Here is a 14500-nt window from a genome sequence, read left to right as displayed (position 1 = left end):
TTTATTCATAGAGGTGGAAATATGTACTGACTATCAACCAAGTTAAAGGACCATTAAACTTGACATTTCAACAATGTGTAAAATGTTTCATTATTGAAAGCGAAACTTTATTGTAATATACATTAATTATTTATTTTGCTGCCTTTTGCTGTAAAATACATCTAAAAATTGTGCTTGATTCACTTTCTCCCAGGGAGTTTTCGGTTAGTACTTTTAGGCAATTTATGTAAGCTTTTGTTTACTTCACCCAACCCACATAGATTCTCAGTAGTCAGATGTTTGTAAAAGGTGGATTAACAGTTTTGCATTAACAATCATGATAGGAGAAGCATTCTTTGCAAAAGTAACTAAGTTGAATCTGTGCTAAACTACCTTAAGGGTAGAGATAAGGGCAGACTTTTTCAGTCTCTCTCAACTGCACATGTGCAAACAGAGATTGTGTTATATCTGAATACTGGTTGTGATTGGTTAGCATGGATTCTTTTAATCCGGGAGACAGGGAAGCAGGGCCAGACTGGTACCAAAAATAGGCCCGGGCATTTTAAGGCAAAGTGGCCCTTCTATACACACAAACACACTCATATGAGGGCACACTACATATATACTTACACAATTATATGTACACACACCACAGATACACAACAATGCACACAAACTACATATACCCACACCACACATACACACATTCATATGCATGCACATTGTACACCCCACATACACCACATACACACATTCATATGCATGCACACCACACATACACACATTCATATGCATGCACACCACACATACACACATTCATATGCATGCACACCACACATACACCACATACACACATTCATATGCATGCACACCACACATACACACATTCATATGCATGCACACCACACATACACACATTCATATGCATGCACACCACACATACACCACATACACACATTCATATGCATGCACACCACACATACACACATTCATATGCATGCACACCACACATACACACATTCATATGCATGCACACCACACATACACCACATACACACATTCATATGCATGCACACCACACATACACACATTCATATGCATGCACACCACACATACACCACATACACACATTCATATGCATGCACACCACACATACACACATTCATATGCATGCACACCACACATACACACATTCATATGCATGCACACCACACATACACCACATACACACACTCATATGCACGCACACCACCAGGACCGTCTTTAACACAGGGCAAAAGGGGCAGCTGCCCTGGGCCCAGTCTTTGTTGTGGGGCCCAAGAGTAAAAAAAAAAATTTTTTTTTTTTTTTGGTACATGCCAGTCTGCTGATGTCAGTTCTAATACTGTCACAGTCAAAAGTTCTCTGCTTATATTTATTTGTGAGAAACTGTGCCAGACCGTGCTGGGATCATGTGACATGCCAAGCTAGTGCCATGTGCTGTTTTAGCTGTGCACTGTGCAGCACTGAATGCTAAGCCCTAACTCGGCATCCAACCAATCATACTGTATAAGAAAATGTCCTACTGGGGTTACCACTGTTACCAGGTCACTGCTCTGGTGGTGGGGATTATTCAGGGTAGGGCTGACTGAAGGCGCATGCAGCAGAAAGCTGGAGTAGCAGGCACGTGAGGATTTGAACATCTGTGCAGCTGCAGACACTGCTCTCTTCCGTCTTGAGGCACACATACATTGTATTTTTAATATTGGATTATATAGAATGTGTACATAAATTTGTGTGTGCTCTGTAGTGTGTGTTTGTGTGTACATGTATATGTGTATGCTCTGGAGAGTGTGTGTGTGTATATGTGTATGCTCTGGAGAGTGTGTGTGTGTATATGTGTATGCTCTGGAGAGTGTGTGTGTGTACATGTATATGCTCTGGAGAGTGTGTGTGTACATGTATATGTGTGTGCTCTGTAGTGTGTGTTTGTGTGTACATGTATATGTGTATGCTCTGGAGAGTGTGTGTGTGTACATGTATATGCTCTGGAGAGTGTGTGTGTACATGTATATGTGTGTGCTCTGGAGAGTGTGTGTGTGTATATGTGTATGCTCTGGAGAGTGTGTGTGTGTACATGTATATGCTCTGGAGAGTGTGTGTGTACATGTATATGTGTGTGCTCTGTAGTGTGTGTTTGTGTGTACATGTATATGTGTATGCTCTGGAGAGTGTGTGTGTGTACATGTATATGCTCTGGAGAGTGTGTGTGTACAAGTATATGTGTGTGCTCTGGAGAGTGTGTGTGTGTATATGTGTATGCTCTGGAGAGTGTGTGTGTGTACATGTATATGCTCTGGAGAGTGTGTGTGTACATGTATATGTGTGTGCTCTGTAGTGTGTGTTTGTGTGTACATGTATATGTGTATGCTCTGGAGAGTGTGTGTGTGTACATGTATATGCTCTGGAGAGTGTGTGTGTACATGTATATGTGTGTGCTCTGGAGAGTGTGTGTGTGTATATGTGTATGCTCTGGAGAGTGTGTGTGTGTACATGTATATGCTCTGGAGAGTGTGTGTGTACATGTATATGTGTATGCTCTGGAGAGTGTGTGTGTGTACATGTATATGCTCTGGAGAGTGTGTGTGTACATGTATATGTGTGTGCTCTGGAGAGTGTGTGTGTGTATATGTGTATGCTCTGGAGAGTGTGTGTGTGTACATGTATATGCTCTGGAGAGTGTGTGTGTACATGTATATGTGTGTGCTCTGTAGTGTGTGTTTGTGTGTACATGTATATGTGTATGCTCTGGAGAGTGTGTGTGTGTGTACATGTATATGCTCTGGAGAGTGTGTGTGTACATGTATATGTGTGTGCTCTGTAGTGTGTGTTTGTGTGTACATGTATATGTGTATGCTCTGGAGAGTGTGTGTGTACATGTATATGTGTGTGCTCTGTAGTGTGTGTTTGTGTGTACATGTATATGTGTATGCTCTGGAGAGTGCGTGTGTACATGTATATGTGTGTGCTCTGTAGTGTGTGTTTGTGTATACATGTATATGTGTATGCTCTGGAGAGTGTGTGTGTACATGTATATGTGTGTGCTCTGTAGTGTGTGTTTGTGTGTACATGTATATGTGTATGCTCTGGAGAGTGTGTGTGTACATGTATATGTGTGTGCTCTGTAGTGTGTGTTTGTGTGTACATGTATATGTGTATGCTCTGGAGAGTGTGTGTGTATATGGGTTAGGGGAGTTTGGTATGTTAGGCATTCCCTTGGTATTCATGAAAGTGGTAATTTTGCTGTACAGCGGCTGTCTAAACAATAAATATGTAGTGAATATCCTAAAACTGGTGAGAAGCTTTTAGGGGGGCCCAAAATAAATTCTTGCACCGGGGCCCTGTAGACATTAGGTCCGACACTGATTTTTACTATGCAATGCCGTGCATTGCATTAAATATTTATGTACTTTGAAAGAAATATAAATAAATTAAAAACCAACATTTAATTAATTAATTAGTAAATTTTTTAAATTAATCCACAGTGAAGGAATTTATATATTTATTTAGTTATTAGTACTGCTTAGGTCCAGTTTCACATATTGCAATTTATTTCATATTTTTTTTTAAATGATTAGCCCAACAGTGGATGATCCCCTGCTGGGCTAATCATTAAAAAAAAATCGATTTAGTTGTTTTTTGGGGTGTTGGGGTGGAGAGCGAAATTGCATCGGCGGGGGGGGGGGGGGCAAGGAAATGTTTGCCCAGGGCCCAGTCAGTATTAAAGACGGCCCTGCACACCACATACACACTCATATGCATGCACACAAAACACACTACACATACACCACATACACACACTCATATGCACACCACACACTCATATGCACGCACACTACACACACACTCATATGCACGCACACCACACACACAATTATATGCACGCACACCACATACACACACTACACAGTGAAATGAATAAATATAAAACAATAAATTATTTTGAAAAAATTAAGCTGCAAAATTATTCTCAGATATGAAGGTTCAAAATTATGTAGTTTACAATTTGTGTTTAGTGGTCCGTTAAGCAAACTTGGTTATAATAGCCAACTTGGAGAGTACTTTCCAAGTTGGCTATTCTGTAAAAGCAACTTGGTTATTAAAAAGCCTAGCTATCTTAGAACTATTTAAAATACTATAGTATAACTGAATGTGTGGATATAATTCTTGGAATGCCTATGAGCAGACATTATTGGTGTTAACATATATAGCAATCAGGCAGCTGTCAGTATGCCATGCTCTATATCTCAGGAGTCATGCTATTTTTAATAAACTGTCAACGTGAATTTTTTTTCATTTATCAATATATTACAAGGCTGTATTTCTACTAGCAATGCCACATATCATAATGACAAGGATATATAAAGAGAGTAATTTATACTTACCCTCTTAAAGTCACAAGTATTATGGCCAACAACAGCAAACATCAGCCTTTATATTTGTAAAGCATCTCACATATTTTAGGAAATTCACCTCAGATTATTATTTATTTGTTTATTAATGTATTTATTCATTTTTAATACCTGTATACAGTTGTGCTCATAAGTTTACATACCCTGGCAGAATTTATGATTTCTTGGCCATTTTTCAGAGAATATAAATGATAATACAAAAATGTTTCTTTCAATCATGGTTATTGTTTGGCTGAAGCCATTTATTATCAATCAACTGTGTTTACTCTTTTTAAATCATAATGAAAACAGAAACTACCCAAATGACCCTGATCAAAAGTTTTCATACCCTGGTGATTTTAGACTGATAACATGCACACAAGTTGACACAAAGGGGTTTGAATGGCTATTAAAGGTAACCATCCTAACCTGTGATCTATTTGCTTGTAATTGAGAATGCAAACAGCAGTGTTAAAATTCTAATCAAGAAGTGGAAAATGAGGCATTCTGTTTGATAACATACTGCATTCATCTTGCCATCAATTCTGACCAAATTTCCTGTGCGTTTGTAGCTCACACATCCCCAAAACATCAGCGATCCACCTCTGTGTTTCACAGTAGGAATGGTGTACCTTTTATCATTGGCCTTGTTGACTCCTCTCCAAATGTTGTGTTTATGGTTGTGGCCAAAGAGCTACATTTTGGTCTCATCTCTCCAAATGAATTTGTGCCAGAAGGTTTGAGGCTTGTCTCTGTGCTGTTTGATGTATTGTAAGCGGGATACTTTGTGGCATTTGTGTAATAATGGCTTTCTTCTGGTGACTCGACCATGCAGCCCATCTTTCTTCAAGTGCCTCCTTATTGAGCTTCTTGAAACAGCCACACCACATGTTCTGTATTTCACCTGAAGTTATTTGTGGGTTTGTCTTTGCATCCCAAACAATTTTCCTGGCAGTTGTGGCTGAAATTTTAGTTGGTCTACCTGACTGTGGTTTGGTTTAAACAGAACCCCTCATTTTCCACTTCTTTATTAGAGTTTGAACACTGCTGATTTGCATTCTCAATACCTTGGATATCTTTTTATATCCCTTTCCTGTTTTATACAGTTCAACTACCTTTTCCCACAGATCCTTTAACAATTATTTTGCTTTCCCCTTGACTCAGAATCCAGAATCATCAGTGCAGCACTGGATGAAAGATGCAAGGGTCTGTCAGGAGTCCAGAAACTCATTGACCTTTTATACACACACACTAATTACAAGAAAACAGATCACAGGTGAGGATGGTTACCTTTAATAGCCATTCAAACCCATTTGTGTCAACTTGTGTGCATGTTATCAGGGCAAAATCACCAGGGTCATTTGGGTAGTTTCTGTTGTCATTACGATTTAAAAAGAGTAAACACAGTTGATTGATAATAAATGGCTTCAGCCAAACACTAACCATGAGTGAAAGAAACGTTTTTGTGTTATCATTCATATTCTCTGAAAAATGGCAAATAAATCATAAATTCTGCCAGGGTATGTAAACTTATGAGCACAACTGTATACCAGTGCACAAATGCACTGACCAAGGTGAAGTTTATATTGCGGGTGAACAATTGAGCTGACCTATTGTGTTTTTAGATTCTGTTTTGAGTAGGTTGACACCTCATCCTTTTTTACAAACATAGAAACATAGAATTTGATGACCGATAAGAACCATAGGGTAAACTTATTTATTTCGTAGGATAGCCTTATGGTTATCCCCAAGAGGAGTTTTTGAAGACCCCCAAAAGTGTTTGAAGTTACAAGTTTATATGTTAAGCATGACCCTACCCTCTTCATTTCAACAGTTTTGGGCCAGATTATAATCGGGGGACTATTGGATTTTTTCGCTCGTTCACTAACTGCGCTCAAAGTTAACTTTCAATGCCGGTGGCTATGGCGCCTAATTACAAGTTGAAAGTAAAAAGTTAGCGTGTGATTGAAACTAGATCCACGCTAACTTCAGGACTTCGGATTTAGCAACCACATTAACTTCTTTTCCCCATAGACTTCAATAGAGCAAGCTATAAATAAAAACACATATTGCTCTCGCTCTAACCTGACACAACGCAATGTTCTTCACATAGAAAAAAATATTCTTTTTGTTTTTAAATATATATATATATATATATATTTGATAATGTCTTTGTAAAATATATATCTATACCTATATATCTATGTGAATATATACAGGTATATATATATATATATATATATATATATATATATATATATACACAGATATCAAGTTTATAGAAATATATATTTAAAAATGCTAACAACATTTTCTTCTAAGTGGCTAAATGTAGTCACAAAACAGCAAGCTCTAGACAGGGTTCTGAACCAAAAATGGTCCGGGTGGTAAGCTTACATTCCTGCTTTTTCAAATAAAGATACCAAGAGAATGAAGAAAAAATTATAATAGGAGTAAATTAGAAAGTTGTGGCAAACAATGTATTCAAAAGTATTCAAGTCAGGAGAGAAGTAAAATGTCCACTTTATTGGATACAAAACGATAAAAACACAAAGGGCACAGCAAACAAATAAAGTTTTTATCGTTTTGTATCCAATAAAGTGGACGTTTTACTAAGTTACTTCTCTCCTGACTTGAATACTTTTGCTACTTTGTTTGCTACAATTGTTCTAAACAAAGGGGCGTGTTGGAGAGCCCTAGCAATCACAGCTCTAAGGCTATGCACCAAAGTGAGGCTGGACGCACACTATGTATCTATATCTGCACATTACATACAGCTGATCATTGCAACATGCTGTTTTCAGGATTATCAGATCACGGAACTACCACAGCTCGTTGCTACAGGCTTTCGGGTCGATAGAGGTGCCCGGTTTGAGCTGGCGATGGTGTGGTAAGTCCTTACTCACTGTACATGTTAAGATTTGGGATATAAATATTGACACCTTCATTGTTTACCTGCAATGAGTCCGTATATGGATTGTACATGAATGATTATTTGACAACAGGTGTGACTTTTTCTTACAACTATTAACACATAGTCTTAAGATTTTTTTTTTGTAAATTAGAAAGTTGCCTAAAATTGCATGCTCTATCTTAAACATGAAAGAAAAATTTGGGTTTAGTGTCCCTTTATGGGCACTCACATTTTCATAAAACCAATTTTTATTCATAATTCCTCATATAGATAGATAGATAGATAGATAGATTGATAGATACACCTTTCCAGTCAAACACCTTGTCAAATACCAAATACCTTTAAACTATTATAAAAACATTTGTTAATATATTTATATGAATTATTTTTTGTATCAGAAAGTCTACATATGAGTGTAACCACTTTATTTTAATGTATTTATGTTGTGTTTGGTGAACATTTTTTTATGCTAGGTATTCACTCACGCTAACCAGACATGCACAAATTTAGTTTGTTCTCGAGTGCACCCTTTTACTTTCAACTTGTAATACACACGCAAGTAAGCGCAGTTGCAATACTGCTTATCGCGACCCACACTAACTTTAGCCCGCCACTTGTAATCTTGCCCTTTATATTCATACTTATATTTATCTTTTATATATAATATTTTATCATTATTTACTATTCTCATTATTTTATTAAATATGTGGGTGAGTTTCACATTTGGTAATTATTTGTGTTAACCTTTGTTAAAGAGCTCCATAAAAGGTACACAAAACCGAACCGATATCTTTCATGATTCATATAGAGCATGCATTGTTATGAAACTTTCTAATTTACTTCTACTATCTAAATTATTTTGTTCTTTTGGTATCCTTTGTTTAAAAACATACATAGGTAGGCTCAGAAACAGCAATGCACTACTGGGAACTAGCAGCTGATTAGCGACAGTATGCATATGCCTATTGTCATTGGCTCACCTGATATGTAAAGCTAGCTCTCAGTAGTGCACCTTTAACAAAGGATATCAAGAGAGTAAAGCAAATGTTATAATTTAAGTAAATTGGAAAGTTGTTTAAAAGTTGTTAATAATAAAAACTAAACTACTAGCCTGCAATCAGTGTATAATGGATGTTCTCCAGATCAATCTCCATTCTCCAGACTCCAGCAATTTTGCTTCCTTACACTGACAAGTGACTCTCTGACTCTGAGTGATTCAGAGAGAGTCAGAGAGAGAGTCACTTGTCAGTCGACTGTCGTAAGGAAGCAAAATTGCAGTGGAGTGGAGAACATGCATACACTGTCACTGAATTTTCATGTAATCAGATGAAGGCTGGTCTAGAAATTACCTGACCCTTGCAGCACTACTTGTATACTCAGTCTCAGTGTGTGAGATGATCCTACTGCCCTCAGCTTAACTTAGCTCTATCACCTTGCCTGACCCTGATCCTACTGCCCTCAGCTTTACTTACCTCCACCTGCCCTCAGCTTTATTTACCTCACTCTCACCCTGATCCTACTGCCCTCTCAGGCTCAGCTAATCAGCTATAATCTACTACTTACCCCTCTCACCCTGATCCTACTGTTACCCGTCTCACCCTGATCCTACTGCCCTCAGATTTAATCTATTTACCCCTCTCATCCTTAGCCTACTGCCCTCAGCTTTAATCTACTTACCCCTCTCAGCCTGATCCTACTGCCCTCAGATTTAATCTATTTACCCCTCTCATCCTTAGCCTACTGCCCTCAGCTATATATATATATGTCTATATAAGTATACATGTGTATTTATGTGTTTATATGTGTATATACTGTATGTCTGTAAATACATATATACACAAATGAATAAATAAATACATATGTACAAATATATATATATATATATATATATATATATATATATATATATATATATATACAGATACATACATATACATCTTTAGAAATGTATATGTATGTATCTCAATATTAAAACCCTTTACCTGCCTTTTTTTCCGAACAACTGAAATCTTCTTTCTTTGAGCCTTTATAACTTTTGTGTGCAAAATTTTATTTAAAATCATTTTTACTAGATGATGTTATTATGAGTGTAACTGTACTGTGTAATGTATTTTTGATGTGTTTAATGACACTTTTTAGTTTCACAAAACAGTTGACCAGAGCTCTAAAGTCGCGGTAATCATTCTAGCATAAATTGCGATTGCGCTCACGCGTTTACTTTCAACTTGTAATATGATCGGTAAGCCTGATGAGCGCAAAACCTCGCGATATACCCCTTTTCTCTTAAGCGCACTCGTAATCTAGCCCTAAATAAACCCTCTTCACATAGTAGGAGAAAGGTAATTTGTTTACAAATAACATGGTCCAGCAAAATGTATTAGACCTTGAAGGCCGCCTCTAATCTGAATGCATTTTGACAGTTTTTCACCACTAGAGGGCATTAGTTCCTGTGTCTCATATAGATAACACTGAGCTCACACATGTGAAGTTACCTAGGAGCAGCACTGATTGGCTAAATGCAAGTCTGTCAAAAGAACTGAAATAAGGGGGCAATCTGCAGAGCCATAGATACAAGGTAATTACAGAGGTAAAATGTGTATTATTATAACTGTGTTGGTTATGCAAAACTGGGGAATAGGTAATAAAGGGATTATCTATATTTTAAATAACAAAAACTGGTGTTGACTGTCCCTTTAAGGAAAACAAGTGAAGCTAGCTACTGCTCTCTGTATGATGCTAAATCTTATACAACCCTTTACATCAATATCCATAGAGCAACATGTTAACTTTTCATCATCGAACTACAGGATAGATCAAAGTGCCAACACTCCTAACAGCACTGCTCATTCATCTCACAATTAAATCAATAAATCAAAACTAATTATTTTTAACAGGCCATCGATATACTAATTAAATACTGTGCCTTTGTTGCAGCTTTTAGGTCATTTTTATAATATAAGACAAGAAAATCATGTTAAAGAGAGCAATATTTAATGGCAAATTTTTATTAATTTGTCTGTTTTTCTTTTTGATGATTAGGTAGAGAGAGAGTAAACTGCTGTGATTTTATACTGCTGAAATATTAGACTCAAAGGGAGAAAATGCTACTGGCTATTCAATTATATATCACCAGTAGTAGAATTACAGGATAAACATTATAGGACAAACATTAATAGGACAAACATTCGTCTGAGAATTTACAGTTTGCCATGGGCTACAAGTAAATGTCTCAGATGTATGTCTAAAATATTTAGGACCATTACAGTAGAATTCTACAATACAGTAGAATTGTGTGTGTGTGTGTGTGTGTATGTATGAGGGAGAAAGAGCAAGAGTGTTAGTTTATTCCTGTGTGTATATTTGTGTGTGTGTGTGTGAGCAAGAGTGTTAATTGTTCCTGTTTGTTTGTTTGTGTGTGTATGTATGTGTGTGTATGTGTGTGAGCAAGAGTGTTAATTTATTCCTGTGTGTGTGAGCAAGAGTGTTAGTTTATTCCTGTGTGTATATGTGTGTGTATGTGTGTGTGAGAGAGAGAGCAAGATTGTTAGTTTATTCATGTGTGTGTGTGAGAGCAAGAGTTTATTCCTGTTTGTTTGTGTGGATGTTTGTGAGCAAGAGTGTTAGTTTGTTCATGTGTGTGAGCAAGTGTGTGTGAATGTAAGCAAGAATGTGAGTTTGTGTGTGTGTGTGTGTGTGTCAGAAAAAGTGATGGTTCCTGTGTGTAACCTATGTGTGTCTGTGTGTGAGTGTGTGTGTGAGCAAGAGTGTTAATTTGTTCCTGTTTGTGTGTGTGTGTGTGTCAGCAAGTGTTAGTTTGTTCTTGTGCGTGAGCAAGAGTGAGAGTTTGTTTGTGTCAGAAAGTGTTAGTTTGTTCCTGTGTGTATATGTGTGTATATGTGTTTGTGAGTGTTAGTTTATGCATGTGTGTGTGTATGTGTGCAAGAGTGTTATAGTTTGTTCATGTGTGTGTGTGAGCAAGAGTGTGAATTTGTTTGTGTGTGTCAGAAACAGTGTAAGTTTGTTCCTATGTGTGTGCCTGTGTGTGTGTGAACAAGAATGTGCGTGTGAGCAAGAGTGTTAGATTGTTCCTGTTTGTGTGTGTGTGTGTTTGTGTGCCAGCAAGTGTTAGTTTGTCCATGTGTATGTGTGTGTATCAGCAAGTGTTAGTTTTTACGTGTGTGAGCAAGAGTGTGAGATTGTGTGTGTGTCAGAAAGTGTTAGCTTTCTCCTGTGTGTGTGAGTGAGCAAGAATGTGAGTTTGCTGTGTGTCAGAAAGAGAGAGTTTGTCTTTGTACTCCTCACCTGGTTGCCGCCACACACGCTTGACACCATCTGAACCAAATAAGTTTATCTTGGTGTCATCGCACCACAGGACATGGTTCCAGTAATCCATGTCCTTAGTCTGCTTGTCTTTAGCAAACTGTTTGTGGGCTTTTTTGTGCATCATCTTTAGAAGAGGCTTCCTTTTGGGACGACAGCCATGCAGAACAATTTGATGCAGTGTGCGACGTATGGACGTAATGACAGGCTGACCCCCCACCCCTTCAACCTCTGCAGCAATGCTGGTAGCACTCATGCATCTATTTCCCAAAGACAACCTCTGGATATGACGCTGAGCATGTACACTCAACTTCTTTGGTCGACCATGGCGAGGCCTGTTCTGAGTGGAACCTGTCCTGTGAAACCACTGTTGGGAAATACAACAGCATGTACTATACCACATGTATGAACAACATTGATGCTGTAGATGGCGCTGTTCAGTTTAGATTGCTGATTGTTTATATCTGTGATCTTGTTCATTCTTTTATACAGGAAGGAAGTTGTTTTTTAATCTCTATTGTGTTTTTCCTCCTCTGTGTGTGCTGACTATAGTTTTACAAGTCCTTTGGTATGTTCCAAATATTGCTAATGCATCTGTACAAGTAAAGCCTAATGCAGTTTTCTTTAAAAGCTTCCAGTGTCTTTTTGATACATAAACCAACAGGTTATGGGCCCAGACAATGAAGAAAAAGAAACTACAAGTCAGTAAGTGTTGCATCTATGATCCAAGCAAATACTGTGTGAGGAAACAAGAGCTGCATCCAAATTACTGAAAGATGGCAAGTGGTTCAGATGTGAAATATGCAATAGCGAAGTTAAATAATACCAACTACCAGCTGTGGAAGTTTAAGCTTGAAATGCTGTTATCCAAAGATGATTTATGGGAGGTGCTGGATACAAACAGACCCACTGATATTCCAGGGGAATGGTACAAGAAAAACAGACAAGCAAAAGCAGTTATAAGCCTGTTAGTGGAGGATGATCAACTCATTCACATAAGAAAAGAAAACACAGCTAAAGGTATGTGGACTGCACTACAAAAACTGCATGAGCGTTCAAACTTAAATAGTAAACTATATTTGCTGCGCAAACTATATAAGATGAGGCTGGAAAAAGGCCAGGAAATGTGTGAACATGTGAATGCTATGCTAGAGATTGTGGAACAGCTATGCGCAATTGGAGAAGAAATTAAAGACAATCATATAGTAGCATTGTTACTATGCAGCCTTCCAGAGTCATATAGTGCCCTTATCAATGCTCTAGAAACCAGACCTGAACAAGAACTAACACTAGAATATGCTAAGGGAAAACTAATTGATGACTATAATAGAAGAAAGGAAAACATGCATAGTGAAGAAAATGAGAGATCAGAGGTAGCTCTGAAGGCGCAAGAAGGCACAAAACAAAACAGAGAAACCAGAGTGTGTTTTCGCTGCAAAAAGGTCGGTCACCTGAAAAAGAACTGCTCAATCTGGAAAGCTGAGCAGCGAAGGTTAGAACCACCTACAAGAGAGAGAGCTAAGGCAGCCACAAAGCAAACTGCAGCTGCATCATGGAGCGGCAGCTTTAAAGTGACTCAGAATAGTACACCACACGGATGGTGCATTGACTCAGGGGCAACTAGTCACATGACAAGTGACTAGACATTCTTCACAGAAATTGATTTCAATACTAAAGATAAAGTCTTCCTAGCAAATGGGAAAAGTATTACAGCTGAAGGTAATGGTCAAGGGTTCCTGACTTGCATCACACCATCAGGAGGTAAGCAAAGCATTCTAGTAAAGAATGTTCTGTACGTCCCAAGTTTAGAAGGAAGCCTCCTATCAGTGAAAACTCTTGCTAACAATGGACTCACAGTTCAGTTCCAAGGCAATGAATGCACAATTCGAAACAGGAAACAAATCCTAGCAAAAGGAAGATTGAACGAACACCTGTACAAACTTATCACTGAAAGGAAGCAAGCCAAAACAGCCATTCATAATCCACACAAAAAATGTATCCACCTGTGGCACAGGCAATTAGGGCATCGAAACCCAGAGGCCATAAAGGAACTTGCAAAGGAAGGTTTATCAGAAGACATGATAATTTTGCCTTGTGACATGCTCATGAAGTGCACATGCTGTATCAAAGCAAAGGCCACACGTACCCCACTTCCACAAGCCAGTCAAAGAAAAACCACTCACCCCATGGAACTCATACACAGTCATGTGTGTGGACCAATGAAAAACCTCACACCCGGCGGGAACAGATATTTACTGACTTTCATTGACGATTATTCCAGGTACACAACAACATATCTGATGAAGCACAAAAGTGAGACATCAGAGAAACTTCAAGAATTTATAGCTACATTCAGCAATAAATTTCAACGGAAACCAGGAACAATACGTACCGACAACGGAGGGGAATATATGAGTAAGGAAGTGGAGTCATACATGAAGAAACAAGGCATTATACACCAAACGACTGTACCATACACTCCTGAGCAAAATGGTGTTGCAGAAAGGAAAAATCGCACCCTCATAGAAATTGCAAGATGCATGCTTTCAGACGCCAATTTACCTAACCAGTACTGGGGTGAAGCAATAATGACTGCAACATACTTACAGAACAGGCTACCATCAAAAACTATTGAGAGCACCCCATATGAAATGTGGAATGGATCAAAACCTAGTATGGGACATATTAGAGTGTTTGGATGTAAAGCATATGCCCATGTTCCAAGTGAGAAACGCTCCAAATTAGAGAACACAGCCATAGAAGGCATTCTTATGGGCTACAGTGAACAAAGTAAAGGCTATAGAATTCTTCATCCAAAGACCAACAAGATCACAATAAGCCGCAGTGTTTATTTTGA

Source organism: Bombina bombina, chromosome 2 (assembly GCF_027579735.1).
Source record: "Bombina bombina isolate aBomBom1 chromosome 2, aBomBom1.pri, whole genome shotgun sequence".
Classification (NCBI taxonomy): Eukaryota; Metazoa; Chordata; class Amphibia; order Anura; family Bombinatoridae; genus Bombina; species Bombina bombina.
This window is presented reverse-complemented; position numbering follows the sequence as displayed.